This window comes from Motacilla alba, chromosome 6, assembly GCF_015832195.1.
Source record: "Motacilla alba alba isolate MOTALB_02 chromosome 6, Motacilla_alba_V1.0_pri, whole genome shotgun sequence".
In the NCBI taxonomy this organism is placed as follows: domain Eukaryota; kingdom Metazoa; phylum Chordata; class Aves; order Passeriformes; family Motacillidae; genus Motacilla; species Motacilla alba.
The window spans coordinates 17,007,964-17,030,951 of NC_052021.1; the positions used below are offsets into that span (position 1 = coordinate 17,007,964).

Consider the following 22,988-nt stretch of genomic DNA (forward strand, 5'->3'; position numbering starts at 1 on the left):
AAAAGAGTGAAACACATTCAGAACTCAAATGCCTCTTCTCTGTGCCTTTGCAGACCCACAGTCCCAGGTGTCAGAACCTGAAGGCTCGATCTGAGCTCTGGGTGCAGCAGAGTGGCTTCATTTGCCTTGTGGTCCTGATTCTACTGCTTTAATAGTCCAATTCTCAGAGAATCATCCTATTTCTGCTCTGTCGTGTTTATCCCAAACTTGGGTGTTCACTGCATAAGGATGGTGTTCAGTGTGCAAGCTAGGATCTTCTGTGTGTTAACAGCTGTGTTGTCATTTACGGTCTGATCTGTGAGCCTAACAACAGTGCAGTCTTCACAGCTAATAGAGACATGCTGAATGTACAAATGGAGTAGCTTTAATTTTGTTGTCTACCTGAAAAATACTTTTCTTACTGACTAAATGCTTTGTACTGGGGAAGGTTTGCCCAAAGCCCTTGCCCTTCATAAATGAGGTGAAAGCAGAAGGCATCTGTAGGGACTGGTGATGGGATATAGATCACCAGGCAAAAAAGGTCCATCAAACAGGGCAAAAATTGGTGTTTGTCAGGTGGTGAATGAACACAGCATGGGAACTCAAAAAGGCATCACAAAGCTTATAATGTAGCTCAGAATGACGATAAACTGAACTGTAATTGTCAGGGCTCTGTTTCTTGTTACATGAAATCTTTCACCTCTAGGTCACTGGTTTAAATCCAGCTGAGGCCAGTGGTGAAAGAAAATCACTAGTACCTAGTACCTGACTGCAAGGTCCCTGACTACTGGCAGATATTGGGTATCTGTGAGTTGGGAAGAGCTGTTCCACCAGGAACTCAGTAAATAAGCCATGACCTGTGAAGGCCATGGTAACCAACTTCCTTTCTGGGATTAGAACAAGCCTCTCCTCACTTCAGCCACTTTGGCTGGGGAGGAGGCTGCAGATTCTCTTCAGCCTGAGCTTCTGGAACTCTTAGCCCTGCACTATATTAGCTTTATTTTTTACCCAAAAATCTCTCCAGAAAGGGAAAGCAAATAGAAGATTCATCCTGCCCACTTGAGAACTTCCATTAAAATTTGTTCTAAAGAATAAGTTGGCAAAACTTCAAAGAGCAAATGTGTGGCTAGTGGGTGATATGGCATGGATAGAGATAGGCAGAGACATTGTGGGGGCAATTTTTAAAAACCACTACTTCTGAGAATGAAGCCTTCTTAGGAAAAGAAGGAGAACATCTCACCTCAGCATGTTAGAAAACTCTGCTACAGGCTTGATGAAGCCTGACCAGTAGCTGGAGTGCCTGGGATGTAGATGGAGACAGAGAATGTCAAGGTTCTAGCTGAGAATGGAGATCCAGATCCTCACTTCATATAGATCAGTGGTACCAGATGCCCTAATCTATAGTTGCTGAGAACCTATACAAAAAGTGTCTGAAGGCCTCAGGGCCAGATTCTGAGGTCATACGATTTGTACTAGGTGAAGAGCTGATCTGAAATGTGTTCTGCAGCAAATAATATAACTTTTTTTCTTCTTTTCTGTTTTTTTCTTTTTTCCCCTCTTGTCTCACATTCCCCCTAAAACCCCCTGAAGTGCCACTCTGGTTGTGTGAGTTTATTGATTTCCCCCAGCCCAGAGAAACAGAAAAAGGGGATGGGGTGCAGGCAAAGGGATGGAAATAGAAAGCTATAAATTATTTGTGACAGGAAAGCAATAGTGCCAGAGTGCTGAGCACAAGTCCCGTGTCACTATTAGATTCCTTTTAGCCTGATGACACTGTAAAAGAGGTTAAGTGTCTGATGGAATCGTACACCTTGGGGGCAGGGGCAGTCCAGGAGCAGAACAAGCCACAGAGAGCGGGTATATCAATTCTCCACGCCAATAATATTCCCCTCATTGATCGCAACACAAAGTTCAAAAATCTCATTATAGCTAGGCAGTCCTGGAACTTTTTTAAAATCAATAGAGTGATATAATATATGTATACTTTGTATAAATGTTTCTATCCATCCATCCATCTGTCCATCTATCCAAAATCTGCCTGAGGGTGTCTAAGTTAACCTACACATTATACTGTGTTACGTTCTATTGTAGTGCAGCATAGTGAATGGATTAGAAGATTTCCCCTGCAGCCTTAGATGACATATTATAAAACGTCCTGTTAGCAATGAGGTGACATCAGATGGTTCCATTCATACTGAGATATGACATCAGATTTACCATTTGTACTGGGAGATGGCACCAGACAGCTCAGCTTCTACTGAGGGGAACCATAAGATGAGTCTAATTATACTGAGATGGCAGATCAGGCTGTGCTGAATCATGCTGCATGAAAATTGCAAAGTTTCAAAAACCCATTTAGAGTAAAAACAGCCTGTGAAACGCTGCAGGTATAAAATGCCTGTCCATAATATTCCAAAACCCAGGCAGGGGATGAAGAGGAAGGTTCAATTTCCTTTCCCATCAGTTTGAGGTCTCTTGGCTGAGAACACCAGTTAGTGCCAGTTGTGACTGTGTTTACTGAGATGTGTCCATTAGGAACTGGAATGAGACTCACCAGCTCATTGCACCAAGTAGCTGTCAGCTGGTAATGATTTTCGGTCACTACCAAGCAGGGCCAGATTTCTGCTAGTGACCCAGAGGTGAAAGGCTCTGTTCACAAACCTTCCATTCCTAAGAATGAAACCGGTCTTATGTCAAAAGAAAGTGTCCGGAAACCGTGAGCAGAGGAGAGCACTTCTGGTTGTGCTGCCTCCAGTGGCTTGGGTCAAATAATTTTTGGCATCAAATGCACAATGAACCTAATGAGGTAACTGGTAGAACATATTTTCTATGGCTAAAAGAAGAGGCAGGTCTTGAAAAGACTCTCCCCAGCAGTGTTCCTTTGCCCTAAAGTCATAACTCAACTCCAGTGTTTTAAGGAAAGAGGGGAAATTTCAGGACTCTAATGCTCAGTACAGAACATGGCAGTGCATCCCCCTGGGTCGATTCACTTAGGGACAGTGATAAACAGCAGAATAGCCAGGCAGCACTGCTGCTGCTTTGAGAGGCTTCAAGTGAGTCTGTCCTACAAAAGATCACCTAATGAAACAGCAGATGAAAGATGAACAGAGCTGACCTGGCCCCGTAGCAACAAATGCAGCATAATAATGCTGTCTTTAAACTTCAGTGTTGCTGAAAGCTTCTCACCCTTACCAGGGATTGAAATACACACTAAGCCAGCTCTGCTGCCTCAAATCTAGGATTTCTGGATTACTGCTATATAAGAGGTCACAAAACCTCGACCACCTCTTGTTGTCTTTGATGGGTTGTTCTTGCCTTCAGAGCCTGGAGAAAGACCAGTCTTGCAGATCGCATCCTCAGCCCTTCCCAAAAGCAGAAGGGACAGAAATCCCGGCACACCAGTTAGCAGTGCTGATTTCTTGAGATAAATGCCAATATTTTCAAACATCTTTTTCCAAGAGAAATTGACCCTTTGGACTAAATTCATCCCTGCTCTAATTCTATCACAATCAGTGACTCCAATAACCACATTTGTATTTAATTAGGAACATAAACTGGTACTTACTGTAAATTCCTATTTTTCATTTTCCAGTGGGAGATTTTTGTACAAGTTGACTACTTTGAGTTTTGGATAATATAAACAGATTTAATACATAGCCTTCTGAAGTTTCAGCAACAGGACATTTATAGATCTTTGATTGCAGTAAAGCAACTGAACTTCATTTCACAATCTGAATTTAATATGCAATATTATGTTAAGTGATGGCATATAATGTCATTACAGTAAATAGTATCATACTGTGAATTATACATCCATCCTGGAATTCATGAGTTGCTATAGTTGGCTTGTAGTAACTCCTTCTAGACTTGATATTACATACAGCACCAGCTGAAAACAACAGCTTATTTCCAAATGCCTTTGACTTTCTTAAATGTTCAACATTAGATCATGAATTTCCAATGTTTGATATCTATTTCATTATTTTTGTCAGTTTTAATGGAATTCCTTTTCCTGATTCTGAATACAGATTGACAGACAAAAATCTTCTCTTCTAGTATTACAATTGTAACAAGCTCTAATCAAGAGATGTAACAAGAAATATTAAAAGGTAAAATTAGCTGAGCCAGAGTGCTTTCTGAGAAGAACTTTCACTCCTTGTAAATAAGCAAGTAAAAAGTCACTTCTAAACTTGTCCAGAGATTACTTGCTAAAAGAACATAGAAGAGATCGCAGAAAACTCACCTTGTTTCTCTGATATTTCTATCCAAACTCTCTTAAAGCCTAACATACTCGGTGGTTTCCTCTCCCTTGCTATGGCTGGCAGAGTGTTTTGACAGTATCTCAAATTAAAAAATCATACTAGGGCTGATCAGAGGGAGATAAGGTAGGACTGAATAATCTGGAGTCACAATCTAGCAATTTTCTTAATCCTAGAAGAACAGAGTGAAGTTGAACTGAAGGAAAGATTGGTGTGTCCTGCTGCCTCAAGAAGACCCTGACAGATTTCAGAAAGCATTGGTATCCTCACTTTGATCAGATTCCATTGTTGTGGATTATTTTTGAGGGTGGAAGGATACACTCAGCAGAGCACCAAACTCCTTGTAATTGTTTTGGAGTATTCATATTTTAAATGCTCCATATTAGAAGCACATTACAAGACCCCAGGGTGTGCATTACTGGGCAATTAAAGCGGTTCTTGGAAGGCTAACATTGTGAAGCCTCAGCCTTTTCTCTGCGCTGTGTCCAGGGGAGGCTGCGATGGCCAAGGCACACACACCCTGCTGTGCCGCGCTGCTTAATTAGTGCTGGGCTGGACCGCTGAGCCGCGGGCTGCGCCGGCGCCACGCACAAGGCACACGGGGCAGGGCTGAGCGAGACACAAGCCTTCTCTGCATCTGATGGCTTCCTTCAAAAGGGCTCCTGACCATCCCAGTGATGCTGGCAAAGAGGGGCGGCATGGGCTGAGAAGAGCAGCTTTGGGGTCTTGGTGAAAGCCAAGAATATCCCACCTGCAGATTGGTGCTGCAGAGGCATAAAGAGCTCTGAATGTGGCTTTGGTTCAAATAGGAGACAGTCATATGTTTCTGCGCGTAGTTTGAAACACAGCTGAATTCACGGTTGAGCAAAAGAAGAGGGGAGGGAAAATCTTGTTTGCCCAAAGTTCAAAATGGAAAGCAAGCTTTGTAACATGGTGAGGAAAAACAGCCAAGGGATTTGGGGGGTGAAGGAAGGGAAATAGAAAGTCTGATAGTTAGAGCCTAATCCGATTTAGGGAAGGGCTGCAGTTCTTGCTCTGTCATGGACCTCTCTCATCAAGCGTTTGGACAAATGGCATTTCTCTCTGTGCTCTGTTTCCTGCCTGAAGTGTGAAGATAGGAGCATTGCCGTGCCACCTGGGGCACAGTGAGGACAGCTGGAAGGAGGAGTGAAGGGCTCAGACTCTCTAATAAACAGGGGCCAAGTAAGTGCTTCAGCGAGCTGTAGCACAGTATTGGCTTAGTTCTCCTGCTTGAAGCAGAAGTGACATGTACCCTGCTGACAGTGGCTGTATGTGAAGGGAAATGGGCAGAGGCAACAGGAATTGCGTTTCAGCTGCACAGGCTCTGGTGGTGGTGGTGTTTGAATTTGCAACAGCAGATATAATTGGGAAAATCAGAGCTGCAGTTGCTACATGAAAGCCAACCAATAATTTCTCACAGGAAGTAGGGTGGGAGCAGTAGAAGCTACCGCTCTCAAAATCTACTGCAACACTTAGAACCTTCAGAAAACAGCTGACATTGGCAGGAGCAGCTTCCTCGCTAGCTGGCCTGGGGCTCTGGCACTCCCTGCCAAGGCAACAGAATGCCTTCAAACCCTGCCATGTTCAGGGGCCACAAGCAATATTCACACATTCAAACTTGCTTCTATCATGAAAATTGCATTTCATTCTCCCTACCTTTTGGAAAAGGAAAGAGAAGACAAGTGATCATGAACTATGTTAGCATATAAGCACAATGATAGATTAATTAGATTGATTAGATTGATGGTCCTAAAAGGTACATGAAAAGGCATTATCTGTTTCCCAAAGCTTCCAAATAGATGAGAGGTCAAAATGGAGATGCCTTACATATCTCAAAAGGCAATCCCAGCCCTCTCTGAGAAGAATTGACTCTGTATGTGCTGTTAATTTGTGTAGGTCCATCAATTTCACTGGGGCTAGACTGACATCATGCCTGCAGACATGGGGAGAAAAGTGTCACTTTGTTCCAGGTTAGCCTGCTCAATACGAACACGAGAGAAAGCCCAATCCTGCCCATTTCTCTCACTGCATTTCTTGACTGCACTCTAAGAAGACACACAATTCACAGCATCAGTTTTACTATCTGAAGGGCTTAGAGTGGAGCTAGGATTTTTTTGTTGTTTTAAATCAGTGACCCATGATGACACCATATGGTTTTATTTCATTTAATTTGAGCAGAGCATTAACGTTCAGCTTCTAGCAGATCTCTACCTATTCCAGTTCTGCTGTGCTGCATAGTACAAGTGCAGACATAAGGAAGAGGGGTAGAAAGAAAGAAAGAAAGAAAGAAAGAAAGAAAGAAAGAAAGAAAGAAAGAAAGAAAGAAAAAGAAAGAAAGAAAGAAAGAAAGAAAGAAAGAAAGAAAGAAAGAAAGAAAGAAAGAAAGAAAGAAAGAAAGAAAGAAAGAAAGAAAGAAAGAAAGAAAGAAAGAAAGAAAGAAAGAAAGAAAGAAAGAAAGAAAGAAAGAAAGAAAGAAAGAAAGGAAGGAAGGAAGGAAGGAAGGAGACAATGTCTGCCTTCTGACAGCAGATGTGCCAGGAAGGATGCTGATGCTGGCCTGCCACTTCGTTCTGCTGAGCAATAGTATGCAACTTCGTGGCCCTGGTACTGATGATTGACAGTGGTCAGCCCCATGTGGATAGGTTGCCTAGCCTGACCCCTTAGAATGAATTGCTGCATGAGGCTGTAAGAACCATTTGCCCACCTGGGAAACAGGTGTACGTGAATATTTGCTGTGCTATGCAAAGCTGTGGCTACAGAGCCATCAGGACCCAGGCTGGCTGGCTTAAAGGTGGCTAAAGCATGTCTACAAGAACTGCACTCAAGCAGTGAATGCAGGATAGAAATGTCCTCAGGCAGGTGTTTCTACTTTCATTTTACTCAGTTCATGTCTGGAAAGCTTTCTTCCAGAAATTCATTAAAATCCAAACATTTAGAACATATCATACAGGTACCAAAATTTTGTAAGCAAACTTGATCCTAGGTTTTTGACATCCTGGTTTTAAGGTGAATTAAGGAAATCTTCAATGACAAAAAGAATACTACTGGTCTTGGATGTAGAAACACAGGCCTGGGAGGAACCACCTGGGTCATCGAGTCCAAATTTTAATACCCTAAGCAACCACGGAACAGACATTCAACTCAGAGCATCCATCAAAGTATCCATCAAAGCAGATACACATCTACCTTTCCCCCTCAACAAATTCATAATCACTGCAACAGAAGACCAAAAGCTGTAAAACTAACAAGCCACAGGAAGAGAACAGGAGAAAAGCATCACTAGTAGCTAGAATACCTTTCACCAGCAAGACATTTCTGCCATGAAAAGGCCCAGAAATTTTTGACCTCTTAGGAATTAAGAATTGTTTTCTGATTACACCTACACTGCAATGATGTGTAGTTCAGAGTGCCAACTCTGCAGTTCAAAGTGTCATCTTCTGTTACCTCTAGACTGGCCAGCTTGAGTCCTGCCAGCAGTGCTGCTGCAGCAGCGTGGAGCTGGCATAGGGCACAGCCCCACGAGCTGCCAGCGCACGGTGACTGCCATGCAGCGCGGGCTGGAGCTGTCAGAACAGCGGCTGTGCCAGTGGGTGACTTAAGAAGACCTACAGACACACACGGGCTTGCCAAGGTTAAATATCTTAATCTGGAGTAGGGGAAGTTTTAATTGAAAGCTTTGCTTTGAGCCCGTTTCCAGTTATTAAAATTCAGGAGTCTGTGCTGAATTCCTTGTGGACATTCATTTTGATTAACAGAAGACATGTGTGTACTAGGAAGGGAGTCTTGAACTGGGAGGAATCAGATAAATGTAGATAACATTCTCAACCCTCTTGCAAGTTATGCCATACCTGGTATTTTGTATAAAGCCTCAGATCTTGAAGATAAACAATTAGTTCAGCTTTAATTTAATACCAAGGTATTTCTAGCTTTCATAACTGCAAGGACCAGGTGGAAGTGGGACCTGGCTGACTCCCAAGGGGCCAGAACTGGAGGCAAAGGAAAAAAAAATCTTATTTACGACATTGGGAATTTTATGCCAGTCTCTTCATTTTGAAGGGTAATGACTCAGGACTTTTTAACTTTTGGGTTTGGCAGCATTGTGTATTAGCTGTGTATTATCTCTGTATCCTGCAGAGTGCTGCACTGCAGTGCATGCTTGCATGTGTTGGATAAGTAAATGTTTCCCTTCACGGGGATGTCATTTTGTGTGCCTCCCTTACACTCCTCAGAACTGGGGAAAATTTTCACAGTGAACCCTTTACCATTTGAAGATTTTTGTCAAAATAAAAAAAAAAAAACCAGTGCTGAGAATATGTCTATTGAATCTAATGTTATTTTTACCTCAGCTTGTGAAGAAATCAACAAAATTGTCAGAAAAATGTAAGTATTATTAGAGAGGAAAAATTGTGTGGTTTCCCTTTAAAATTACATTTTTCAGGTGAATTGGTGACTATGCTAAAAATAAAAATAACATGTTTAGATTTTATTTAAAAAGTAGGTTCCAACTACACTGAAATGTAGAATTTTAATTAAGTTCTGTTTCAAAAACACATAAAAATATTCACAGAGAACCAGAATCTTTCCCTTGCTGTTCTAGTCCTTGTTGTTCTTGGTGTCATTTATTCCTTGCTTCATTGTGGCACCCAAAGCAGTTAAGCACAACTGAGCACTTCAGGGTGTGGGTGCTACATGGACTCCCAGCATCAAGTTGGTGCCTGTCTCTGTAGAAGATTGTCTAGTTTTCATATTTATAGGACAAAGCCAGTTTTTTATAGTGAAAAGATAAATCTGTAACCAGTCTGGTTGGCTCATGTAAGTCACTGCCAGGTCAAGTGTTTAGAGATACAAGCTGCATGTTTGTGTGTCCATATTGTGTTGGCAAATGCATTAGCATTTGTTTCTTGGTATGTTTTAATTCCCCACACAGCCAGCATACCTGTTTGTCTTTACCTATAGGTCTGCATTTATAACTCTAGCTACATGGAGTTAGACATTTGGGTCACATATTAAATATTCAGGTCCCATGAAGAATTCATAAATATTTTTCAACCATTTCAAGTTTTAACAGACTTTTATGGGAAAATATTCAGATGTGTGGCTTCTAACCATCATCAGCTGTCTATATGGATGTTTTTGTGCAGCACACACCTATTACAAATCGTAAGTCACAATCACATAGCACTGGTCTTTAACAAGGCTTTAATATCTGTGATGTAATAGCTAACATATCTGAATGATCCATAATTTATGTGGAACCTTGCTGTATTATAAGGCCCATACCTGTGAGTACATTTGCATAATTGTGTAAGTTTGTGAATGAGAACTGCTCTACTCTTAAAAAAACACATCTGGCTTCCATCTGATTAACTACAGAACTGTGGGTTTCCATGAGCCTTCACCAACCTATTGTATCCATCCTTTTCTGTTCCAGTTGCAGTGGCTGGTGGAGTACCCTGAGCCTCTGGGTCGCCTTTTTCTGGCTCCTGTATGAGTACAGTCTCTGTCCATAGGAGTTAGCAGATTAAGGGTTTATCTACATGAGGCTCTGCAAAATAATTTGAATTAACTGAATATGTGAAATTAAAGTGGTCTAGTTAAACTGCATTGCACCTCTGACTCCCTTGTTTAGAATTAAGGCAGCTTTAATTTAGTTTAGCTTAATTCACTTTGGAAATGAAGTGAACTTAATTCAATTTAGGACACTCAAATTTTGAATGAGCACCTGAACAATGTTTTAATGCTTTTAACCAATGTAGTTGCAAAGTTAATTCAGATTAGTTTTCCTGTTTGCCCCTGTGTAAACAAGCCTGTTTTCTATTCCCTCTCAATGAAACCATCTCAGCTGAGGCTCCTTCAACAACTCCGAATTGACAACCAACCTCCCAAGAGGAGCAGTTTAAATGATCCTCCCACAAGCACAAGTGTTTCCTTATCCCTACATCCCCGTGCAGGCAACTTTTCTCCCAGTGAGCTTTAGTGATCTCTAAGACTGATTTGTCTAGAGCTTGACTTGCTGAACCAGGCACTAGCTGGGGTAAACACAGAAGAGATGCAGCAATTGTTTAGCACTATCTGAAGACCTGAGCTATCAGTATTGAATTATTCAAATTTTGCAGTTTAGGATTTTGCAGTGGAATACAATATTGCAAGTTATGATACACTATTTCTGCAAATCATGATATCCTAGAGAATTTTAGGGATTTTATGCAGTTCCATTATTTCAAAACATGGTCTCCTTAATCTGAACGAAGTACTTGTTCACCTAATGAATCAGAATGCCTCCAGCTGTAAATCAGCATGTATTTAATTTTTTTTATCTAAATTAACTTCAACAAGATCAGATGCAATCAGGATTCATAGGCAGAGGAATATAGAGGGACATAGGCAAGGGTACTTTAAAAACTTGGCTCCCTTTACATTTTTTCTTGAATGTATTGTAGTCTAAGAAGACAGGAGGTAGCATAAGGTGGACCAAAGATGCTATCATGTCATTTTTAAAAGGCAGTTGCAAAATCAACCATGAACAAAATAACCTTAGAAGTAAGACAGAAGCATATTTTAATGAAGGAATATTAGTATTTTTAGAGCATCATTATGGAAATTTCAAAATTTTCATTACCTTCCTTAATTTTAAAACACACTGTGTATTTGGTCAAAAGATACCTTAGGAAAGAAATTCTGTCAAATATCTTTATCACAATGCAAAAAAGCCCTTGAAAAAATTTCTTTTAGGAAAATCTCATCTCAGAAAGCAAGTGCCCTAAGACTTTGCTAAAAAGTCAACCAGACCAAAAAAAGAAAAAAAAAAAAAAAAGAAAAAAAAAAACCCAGAAGAAACCTAAAGAAATCAAAGAAAGCCGCTTAAATGTACCAAATCATCCAGTGCTGTTTGATTAGATGGTAAGGCAATATTATGTGTGCTGGTTTTTATGGAGTTATTGCTTATGAATAGTGCTATTTGATGGCTACAGCAGTCTCAGATCTTTGAGTGGTAGAAAATTAGCATGGTTTCACTGAAACAGTCACAGTATAATGCAATATGGAGACAGTCCTCTATATTAATATGCTTGTGCAGAATGCACTTCGGTGTATGTGGGCACCCATTTATGTGCAGCTAGCTAAGAGGATGCCCCTGTAAGTGAAACCTAGGCTAGCAGAAGCAGCGACTTTCAGAGTGGCTGTGCTGCTCTGTGGGGCTGTACTGCTGTACCAGTGTGTGTATGTGTGTGCTCATGGGTTTGTACACACAGGCCATTGCAGGTCTGTCTGTCTGCAGGTGTGCTCCCACTTCTGGATGTGTGATCTGGCTGTGCTGCTTTCTGAATGTCAATGAGCTTAGTAAAAGCATGTATGTATTTGTATCTGTGTGTGCATCTATCTGCATATGGATGGGCTTGCGTGGTGTCTGTAGATCCATTTCTTTGTGTGGTTTGTGTGTCCTTCCTGTGAGATGGGGGTCTTCTTGAGGCCTGGTCTCAGTGGCCTGGTCAGTGTGAGCGCTTTCATTCTTGTAAAAGGCGCCATCATTCAGCTGCAAAAACACAAACTGGGCACCAGGAGACCTGGATCCCTGTTGATGAGCTCTGTGAGTGAGCAGTCTTTTAATTTGCTCTGTGCCTCAGTTTCCCCTTCCAGCCTTTTTTTAAACTGAGTCTGTGGACACACACTCCCTGCTACTATATGGGCATAATATAATTCCCTGTGTGAATGGCTCTGTCTGGTTCAATCAAGATACTGATTCCTGAGAGGACCTTCTGATGCTGTGCCACTGCCTCCCTGTACCATTCATCCCTGCATGTACCTGCCTTTGTGTGTTCATGTTTGGGGTGTCCATCTGTGTACTTTGTGGCTGGCTATTTGTAGTTTTTATCTCCCCCACGTACAAACAGAGCAGGGGAAGATGGAAAGGAAGGAGTTATTAAATGCCAAGCGGATATGCAATAAATCCCATTGATTTTACAAACTCCAGCTTGTCTTCAATCTCTTTCCATTCTTTATCCTGGGGGCATTGCAACAAAACCCTATTTTAAATACCTTTTCTTTCCCTTCCCCCTTCCTCCTCCTCTCACTCCCAAAAAAGTGTCAATATTTTATTTGGATTTTTAACTTCGCTCCATAACAGTTGTTTGACCTCCTGACTCATGTGAGTCACATAAATTCTGGGACTTTATTCAGGAGCCATGTTCCTTCTATTGAATAAGCAATTTGGGAGGGTGAATTAATGACTTGTGCTGTTGCTGGAAAGTCCCTGAAGAAATATTAAAATTGCTTGCAGACCGAATCAATACTCACTGAACACCCAGCATGAGGACCTGGGCTTTTTAATGGCTACAAGCAGCTGCACTGGGTAGAGGAAGGGGAATTCCTGTACACACAACACACGCAGGCACACACAACTGACAGTAGCCTTCCCCCAGCCTTGCTGGCTGTTTCAGTAACTGCACATTCTTGTGCACGCAGCCTGCTACGAGCTGCTGCCTGCTGTGCCAGGGAAAGGACTTACAGTCTGGTTCTCCCATCTCCCTCCCAAGAAGATCATGCAGGATTTGCAAAAGCTGGCTGTTTGGGCTATGTGTTAAGCACTTGGGTTAGCATGGTCTGGCACAATCTGCAAGGCACAAGGAAGGTTGATTATTTGTGGTGTTATGAGCCTGTTCTATATGTCACTTTGCTTTTTTTCCTCTCTGAAGAGGAAAGACACTAGTGCTGTGTTAGGTTTGGGGGTGCTGCTGTGGTTTGGGAAGAAGAGTTGGCTGTGTTGCAGAGGCACGTCTGTGAGATGGTTCTATGGTTTTAGGTGCTGAACAGCATTTTGATCTGTCCACAGTGTGAATTTGTTTTGTTTGTAATATTCCGTAGGATTTCCTTTCTTATAATGGCTTGTGTTTTGGTGAGGCTTGAATGTCATGCACCCCTTCTTGTGTTAAGAGTGCCTGCATGATCTTTTGGTCATTGAGCAGGTGTCACTTCACTAGATCAGTCTATTTCAAGGCTGTGGGCACAATCCTGAATGGTTCTGAGTGCCCTGGGAGTCCATAGCCTCACTAGGACATGAATGTGCTCAGTTGTGCTGCTCAAAAAGGCTTTTACTATTTGCTGCTCACTAGACTGACAACTGCCAGATTTTGCCCATACCCTAAGACCTCTCTGGCAAGGGTGGGTTTTGTTACCAGAGTTTTCAAGTCTCCCTTGAGAATGTGGCCCCATGTTTTGGTGTTTTGCCCTGTGGTCCTGAATGGCTGTTTTGTATTCGCTTGTTGGGCGGCTGTTATTGTGTATTAACACCAGGCTGGGTGTGCTTTGTATGTCTGCATGTCTGTCTCATTGATTCCATCAGTATTATTTTGTAATCGTGTGATTGAGTTAGTGTGCATTTCAGGGCTCCTGTGTATTGAATAATGATGTCAGGGATTGGGTTGTTTGACTGGGTAATGGCCTCTTTTCAGTGTTGTAAGTGAATGTGTCCTTCTCCTGTTTCCCTGTCTCAGTTGGGGCAGGATCATTTACACTAGGTGATTCCTTAAGATGCTCACATGCACTAAAAGAATATCCCTTTGGCTCACGAGCTCTCCCTGCCCACAGAGCATGCCAAAGGTATGTCTCTCGTGTGTGTGACACGTGGGGTGGCATGTCTGGCTGGTTCTCAGCTGCATGCTTCAAGGTGTGTATGTTTTCTGGTGTACTCAGGGATTTTGCTAAGACCTTTCAGTTACGTTTTTAGATGAGGTTCTTCACAATTACATGCAAGGCAATTCTGTGCAGTTTCAAATAGATTTGACTGAGTCTGTGAAAGGATCTATAAATTACTACATGTCTTCAGTGAAGTGCATGCTTGCCTTTGCAAGGGTCTTCTTGTATGACTTTCTACATTAATGCACAGAAGGGCATCTGTGTCAGTTAACAGACGCTTCTGATCTGTGTGTGACTGACTAGCAATGTTCCCAGGTATGAATTGACCTGGGTCTCTCATATATGTAAGAAAGAATGGGATTCTGTGTCAGCAGCATTTAGCAGTAAATATATGTGTTAAGAAATTTTAAACGTACAATGAATCTCTGGGTTTGTGCAATGGCTTCTGACTTTGCAGGTATTGTGCAGTAATGCTTTAAGACAGTGTGGCCACATTTGGTCCCTTGGAAATGAGCAAGAGAGTTCAGTTATTTTTCAGCTGATGATTATGTGTCATTGCTGCATGAATTTATTTGCTCTACACAGGCAATGTGTCTGGCACTGGGCCTGTTCTGTCCTTCCTCAGCCATCAGGATTTAGCCCAGCAGCAGTCCCATCCAGACAAAGTCTATGAAGAAGGCCATGAAAGATCCAGAAAACTTCCAGAGAGAGTTTTCACATGTACCCTCTCATCAAAATATCTCATCAGAGAAAGATCTATGACCTCTCTCAGTCAGGCCATCTATATGGCTGGGATTTAGCAAGCCAGTGAATTTAGCTTATATTTTTCAGTGAGGTTGCTAAAAGGCAACTCCTTACTCATCCTTGCATTAGCTCAAGCCTTGTTACTTCCCTTGCTTTCTTGTTTGTGCTCTCACGCTCTTTTCCCCACTTTCTCTTTCGTATTCTGGCCTGAATTTGACCTTGAACAGATTACATGGTCCTTAGCCCCAGCACTGCTTTACCAGATCCCACCCCTCACACTGGGGTAGCAGCATCAGGGTAACAGGGAGAAGGGAAAAAAATGAGGGAGTGAGGAAGGGAGAGAGGGAGGGAAAGAGGGAGAGAGACCTGTTTGAAAAATAATTGGAGGCTGTTAAACAGAGGAGCCCAGCATATCACTCTAGTAATGGAAATAAATTCCATTGTATTTGCATTTTAATTTTCCACATAAACAAAGGCCCGGAGTGAGCTGGCTTCGCCAGAATCACCGGCCAGAATTTAATTAGAAATGAAAAGTTTATAGGGTCCTCTTTAATGCGATTAATGCACAGTTAACATTTATCACATACATATGCTGGAATCGCCTTTTTTAAGCAACCACCGGCCATGAAATGAATTTCTTTTCAACTTTTTTAGCATGCGTGAGGAAGGCTGTCTCTGGTGAGGCGGTCCAGTGAGCACACTCCTGACAGCTTGGTAAACTGCAGCCCACAGAGGCTTAGTAGCCCCCATCCTCACTGAGGAAAGTTCAAGGTGGCTTAGAGGGAAGCATGGTCTAGTGGTTAAAGCCTGAGGTTGGGAGTCAGGGGATCTGGGTTGTATTCCCAACTCTGCCACATGCTCACTGCATGACTGACTTGCTCTCAGCGTCTGTTTCTCTGGGTGTTAAAAATAAAAGAGAAATCAGCTGGAAGAAGATATCTCAGCCCTAGACCCCTCAGTGTCTCAGTCTCTCCAGCAACTTGCCCAGCCCTGTTGTATGGGATCTGGATTGTATCCTGTACTGTGCTGACCCCTCAGCTCATCTTCCTGTGCCTGAGCATTCATATGCCAGCTGCAGGGATGGGAGAACATCCACAGAGCTTGCCTGATGTGAGAGGCTGGGCCTCCTGGAGGGACTTCTTTACAGTGCCCCAGCGGCCTGCACATTCATATGCATCTCACATGGGCACGAGTTCCTGCGGATCTCACATAAGCAATCTCACATTGCTTCTGTGAGATACACATCTTCCTGCCAAAGAGCATGAGTCAGGAGTGGAACAAACTCTGTCTTTGCGGTGTGGGAGCCCCGTGGCAGCCCTGCCACGAGGACCTGTATTCATTGCTGAGACAGCTTCATGTTTCTTAAGGCAATCCCAAACATGCTGGCTTGGTCCAAAAAACTACTAAGAACAGCTTGTGAGATACTGGGTCCGTCAAGCCTGAACTTCAGATACTAACATAAACCTACTCAGGAGCAGCTACCAGCCTTCCTTGTGGAAGGGATAATTAGGCCTCAGTCACCCTGAGGGGCCCTGAGAGGTTGCCCTGTGAGTGCTTATAAAAAGCTTGAGCTTGTCTGCACATGGATGCTAGGGAAAGCAAGTCTAAATAAAGAAAAATTATCAATATCCTTTTGTTGCAGAGCAATGATGAGATAAAAGGCCAAAGGTGAACACCTCCCTTGTTAATCTGTGTCCTTGCCAGAGCCAGAAGGGTATCAGAGTTGTCACCTCCCTGCCTCCTCATGAGTCCCAGAGGAGACTGTGGTCCCTTCCTTATGCCCCCTTGCCTGCTCTGGCTGTGTGGCAGACAGGCTACAGCCCCACTCTACTCCCACACTTCCTTTCCAGTCTTGCAGACAAGCAGAGTAAATAAACCAGGCCCATGGACACAGAGTGTTAGCGTGTTAGGGACACAGCAGGGGAAGGAGGAACATGAAACCTCTATTGATCCCTTGAGGAATGATGTCCCTTCCTTATCTTATCAGATTCTCTTCACTCTTCAATTATAGTCTGTTGAAATTGGCCTCTTAACCCAAACAAGATAACCTGGGTAATAAGGAAAAGAGTGCAAGGGGAGGGGAGAGGAGAGAAGGGCAGAGTCCAGTGTAGTATTAAACTATAGCTATAATTAGAAATATCTCCTTTTGTGTAATCTCCTCTGCCCCCACTATCCCCAGGTATCCTCTTCTTGCATCATGTATCTGGTGAGCTACCACACATCCACTCCCTGACAAATGTATCATTCCACATATGCCCCTGATTCCCTTGGTCGCACTTGGTACCCACAACAGGCACGTGTCCCTACATTTGTGCATGACATTTTCTTTTATATACATATTTGCCCTGTCATATACCTTTTGTGTTCACGCATCTCAGCAGATGCCACTTTGTCATACACATGCTCGCACACGTGTTTGTGTTACTGACGCTGCCCATCTCACCAGCTGTGTTTCCTCAGCACGTTGGTGGTACAGCTCCCAAAGCACCTTACCCCCACATATGTCCAAAAGAACTGCTGGTGAAGATATGAGCACTGTTAGGACTCCCCCTGCATCTGCTTAGAGCCATAGCTCATCAGTGCATTTACAAGACTCTCTGGCCCTCGGGAAGCAGTGGCACAGTGGTGCCGAGTCCCGCGTATTGCTGTGCCTTTGCTCGCCGCTGCGACTCCCTGCATGTAACTGCAGAGTTGCGATGTTGTTTCCATGGATAAGACTATTCTTAGTTCTTACACAGACCATTAATACCTACTTGCTAAAAGTCTATACTCCCAGCTGGACATGTTGCCCTAGTGATATGCCCAATGCTCCTCCTTGTACACATGTCGTGGGGTATAGGGCATGTCTCGCCCAAATATCCATTACAGAGAAGATTGTCTAGTGGAACAATAGAGACTCAAAGGTTTATCTGCACAAAGGCACCCAGGTTTCCATGCTCAAATTACTTCACTGTGCACAGAGTGATCCTGGAGCATATTCAAGAGGTGCAGAAAGTGCTTTCCTTTTGGAAGGTGGTGCTCTGAGCAGTGCTAAGGCTTCATTTACAGGGCTGGCATCCTCCTCATGCATGCATGCTTCAAAAGACTGTGTTCCCCAGGATCATTTTATCCCTTGTCTTTCACTGTGCCAGGGGCATTTCCTTGTATACACATCCTCCTGAAATGGACCACACTCCCTTCCATTTCATGTCACCCTCTGCCAGCAGCTCTCCCATTTTTTTCTGTGGAGCATGAAGAGCAATAGGTATACCATAAACGTGTATTTTTGTTTAAATATTTGCAGATCACAAAAACTCATGTAAACTGCAAAGGGGGGTTGGAATCATGGCACTCATCTTTTTTCGAATTTGTTCGTGCTTTCTCATGCGCAACCATACAAACTCATCCTTGCAGTTCCTCCCTGCTCTCCAGCTTGCACCCCTCACAAGAATCTTCATGCAGCCGGACCCACTTACTCTGTCCCCATCCTGTCTGCCTTCATACTCACAGACCCTAAAGTCGGGCACACATGCAGCCTGAAATTTTTAAAGCCACATAAGGGAGTTGGATGTTAATACTGAATGACTCGGCATCTTATTTGGCACAGTGGCCCAAGCTGCCTTCTGGAAAGCCACAGCAGGTCTGATTTTGACAGCATGCAATTCAAATCTGCTTTAGTCTTTCACTCCATCCTTATCTCTTGTTCTTTCCTTATCCAACCCCACCCAGCTGTGCTCTCTTCCTATTCTGGAAACTTCATGTTGTCGCTCATCTGTCAGAAACAGTACTACATATATTGTCTCTTTTAAACTCTAAATTTGCCTTTTGTTCCATAGAGTAAGGGAATCTGGGACATTGCACATTTTCTACTCTGCCTCTGCTTGCACTGCCTTGGCACGTTTGTATGTAGTGTGTCCCTGAAATACACTTCTCCATGCAGTCGGTTTTGCAAACATGATATCCTTTTCTTCAGAAATGTTATTCCTCCCTTTTCTCTTCTCTTATACATCCCCTCCATTCACACTGATTTTATAAATGAATATATATTTTTGTGTATGTGTAATTTATGTATGTGTTTAATTTTTCAAGTTCAAAAGTCTGCAGCTAAACAACCAAGAAGTGGCCTAAATTTAGGCAAATCTTTATAGCAGGCACTATTACCTAGCTACATCATGCTGTGGTCTTTCTTTTTGTAGAGGCAGATGACCAAAACTTGTTCTTAAAAGAATTTTTATAGAAACGTGTATATTGAAAGGCAGTAATCCCCTTAAGAAGAGCCCAAATATTAGTGCTCAAAGAATCTAGTGCAATTTTAAAGTGAGACCTTGAAAGTGGGTAGTGGGGTAATGATGTTGCTGTTGTATTTTGGCCCAGCTTGAAACAAATGAGGATTGATTTTGGGAATCAAAGGGCTGTAATATTATTCCTTCCTGACCAATGAAATGAGTGCTCTTTTTGTTGCCAGAACTATGCAAACTACCCTGGAACTAGAGGTGGTACAGGGCATCCTGTCTGACACATATGTGGGGGTTTCTTTTGTGACTGGTTGCAGTCTCTGCTCTTCCTAGTGTAAATTAGCAAGCAGACATCAGTCTGCTTGCAAAACATGGGGTATCACCATTCTCAAATGAAATACAGTGATGGGCATTTTGAGCAGAGCTGATCACTAATCTTGAAGCAATCTGTCTTCCAAGCAGAGATGGCTATTTAACCCTTATGCCTTGGACCCATAAGAGAGGGAAGAATTCTTACCTTAGAAGGAGGAGGATCTGTTGAAAAGGGAGCTAAACATAGGAATAGTAAATTTTCCCCCAGGAGTGAACAATTATTAGAGGCAAACTCCATCCTACCTATGTATATGTGCATGTGTTAGAGAATTGCTAGAAATCTGGGGAACAGTATGCTGTGCAGGTTTTAGAAGTGCTACTGGAACTGCAGAGCTAAGGGATGACAAAAGCAAGAAATGTCCTCTTTCTGTTTTCAATAGAGGCAGAGACCAGCCACCAGAATCCCCCTTTCTGAATTAACAGTGAGGTTTGGGTAAATGTTTGATGTATAGCATTTTCTGGGAAGTGTATCTGTGTACTCACAGTCTGTTAGCTCAGGCTTTTGGCACATCACTCTTCCTCCTCTCTGTCAAAACTAGTACACACATAAATCCCAAGCCAGACAAAGGACAAAGGAATATCCTTCCCTGACTGCACTGAACTCCTGGATGTGCTTCCTTCTGCGTACCAGCATTTTGTGTCACCATCTACATGCCTGCTCACAGACACGTGATCTCCACCATACACCAGTATGTAGTATCCAACCAACAGGCACGTTTTCCCAAAGGTACCTATCTGCTTTGCACTTAGAGTCCCTGTATAAATCTCCTGTGCAAAAAATGCAGTTCAGCTTTTTTGTTCCCCGTACCCATCTCTGAACACATCAACTTTTCAGATCTGCCTACCATATACTGATGTACTCTGTACACTCCTTCTATATCATCACTCCTCCTCAATGTCTGTATGGACAGACATATCCTCTCCATATGTCTCAAACATTTCATGCATGTATCCTGTCATTCTTCATACTCCAACCACAGCTATTCCTCTCCTATGGCTCCAGGATTGAACTATTGTGTTGTCCATTTCCCAGTGACAAGGGGTCTAGTTACAGGGTTATTGATTAGTTTTCATGCAGACAGATGGATCTGCCTTTGGTCTCCCCACCAAAATCCACCTCTGTATGGGCTGATTGTCACTGCTCCAGGGATAGGATTTCACCAGGAGACCACCCTCCATGCAAACATCCTTCACCCAGGCCACGGATGGTAATAAATGGAGTCAGGCTGAGCCATAATAAAAGCAATTGAGTGGGTTACCTGTGCAGACATGAGATTTATACCTCCTCATATTTGATGTGATTGTTTTATTGAGTTCTCAGTGCAGTTAGGATGCCATTTATTTATTTATTTATATGCCTACTTATCATGGAAGAGGGGGGAGGCTCTTTCAGCCTGGCTGGTGTGCAGCCTCCGTCTTGTCAAATATGAGCCCATAGGAAAGGACTCTTCAGTTTTGCTCTGCTTTTTACCTAGACTTGGACTTGACGAGTGAGCCCTTCCCACATATCTCATTTCCTATGACAGACAAAGATGTTTGTTTCAGGACCCCTGAAACCTTGAGGACTGTCTGAATTATGAGCCTAGTAGAAGCTAAGGGGCTGGTGTAAACCAAGACGCGTATATGCTGATTTTCTAAAAGTGCCTCTTGAAAGAAATTCCTATTTACGCTGTGCCTGTTTTGGACAATGGTTTGTGATCTATGCACAGAGCCTCTTTATGCTATTGCAATAGAAATAGTAAGCACTGGCATTTCTTCTGACTCTGTGATCACATGTAAGCATTGAGAAATATTAGCAGGTGTAAATTGATTGGAAATGAATATTTGTAAGTGCACCCTGAGGAATTTGGAAACCAAGTGGTTAGATTTGTGATTTTCAGCTGGGTAGATAGCCATGTAAGTGCTGCAAAATCAGCCCTCAGTTACTGGCAATAGAAAAAATTGGAGGCTAGTGCTGAATATCATAGTGTCTAGTATTTCATCACAAGCCTAACCATGGCTTTTTGGGTTTTCCAGCTCCTCTACTCAAGTGGTATCATGAGAATTTCAGTTCTCATTTAATAAAGTATGTTGCCAGTGCTTGTGGGGGCTTGAAAAGGGACCTGTCAGCTCTCACAAGACTCAAAGGACTGCATTGTTAAGATGTTTTAAAAGATGTTTAATAGGAGTCAGATATCCAAATCCCCTTTAAAATTTAGAGTGGAAAAGGGAAAACAAGTGAAAACAAACCTACATTGTATTACAAGTGCTCATGATTCTTATGCCAATTACACAGTTTAGGCTCTACCTTGGCATTTTTGAACAGCTGGGACTGATAAATATGGCAATGCAGCTATAGGCTCCAATAGGTTAATTTGAATTACAGTGGGAAAAAATCCTCATTCCTGTTAGTCTCAGTTTAAAAAATAATCATTTGGGAGAAGAACTCAAACCTTTCTGATGCTTTCATGAGTAGTAATCATTGTTAGAGCCATCTACACACAGATGGGATTTCCTAAACCCCCAGTGAGCTATGTGGACATCAAACCAATGGCAAATGCTTTTAGAAGTCTCTAGCCTTCCATTTATAGAGACCAACAGCAAAAGTGTGACGTCTAAATATTTTGCTGATTTTAAATGGAGAGCTTAAATTCCATTTGAATTTCACCTTGCCTTAATTAAGGACAATGGAATCCAAGTGAAGATCAGCCTCGTTCAACTGTTTTGAAGTCATATATAGTCATTCAAGTAAAATGAAAATCTTTTGTTTGAATAGGCTTTGGGGTTAGAGATGGGAGTTTTCTGATATTTGATATATGTCTGAAAACACGACTTTGTTTTGTATGCACCATGTCATCATATCATAAAAGGTCCAGCTGGCCTGCTAGACCATTATCTGTCTCTTTAGCCAACACAAGATTATTTCTTATTGTATATTTGCTTGTTATTTATGCCACCTACTTATATATACTCCAAGAAATCAGGAATTCCTATGGGATGCAATTCCACATTTTAATGGACCTCCCTATCAGAGAATACCTTCTGCTACCATTTAAATATTTCCTTTCTTATTTGCCTCCCTTCATTCCTGCTTATAGTTCTTTGTTTAAATGTGAATAATTCCTTTCCTGTTGGAAGGACTGTGCCCTTCAGATCACTATATTGTTCTCACCCCTTCATCATTTCTTGGCCAAGCCACTTATATTTTCTTCTCTTTTCTCCCAAAGTCAAATGAGTTTTTTCCACATAATACTGATTCTGGTAAGTGAGGTTTAGCTCCATAATACTCACTCACCCAGCACAGAACTGCAGCTACCTCTATGGCAGAATGCAGCAATAATTCAGTAGTTGCAAAAGCTTGAAAATATTTAACTTCCAGCAAAAATCAAGCTTTTTGTACATCTATAGAAAAAGGAAGGGCTGGGATTTTTCAGTGATAAAGGGGCCGATACGGTTCTGAACTTCAAGGTTCACAGAACAGGGAGTTCAAAACTTCCCAGGCACAACCAATTCTACTTGCTGACTGGCTCTGTTGAGCTAATATCTCTGCAATATGAAAATTAGAAAAAATGCAGCTAGCTTATTGTACTTCCCCCCATACAACCTTCCAATGGCCAGATACGATGAATAAGACAAAGAGAAATGCTGTGAGCATTCATTTACTCTTTCAGCTGCAGTAACATTGTCTGTAACCTCTGCTTTATGAGCCTGTCCTTTATTTGCAATGATAAAAAGAAGATAATACCAGGTTTGTGTCTGATGGAAAAGAGTCTGAATTTAAAGGAGTATA

At 42.3% G+C, this 22,988-nt stretch overlaps 1 protein-coding gene across 11 annotated transcripts in view; it reads right to left on the reverse strand.

Annotated features, from left to right (window-relative positions):
- PAX2 (paired box 2) overlaps positions 1-22,988 on the reverse strand; it is a 101,916-nt gene that overhangs the window by 54,246 nt on the left and 24,682 nt on the right. The gene's annotated exons all lie outside the window — the stretch shown is intronic.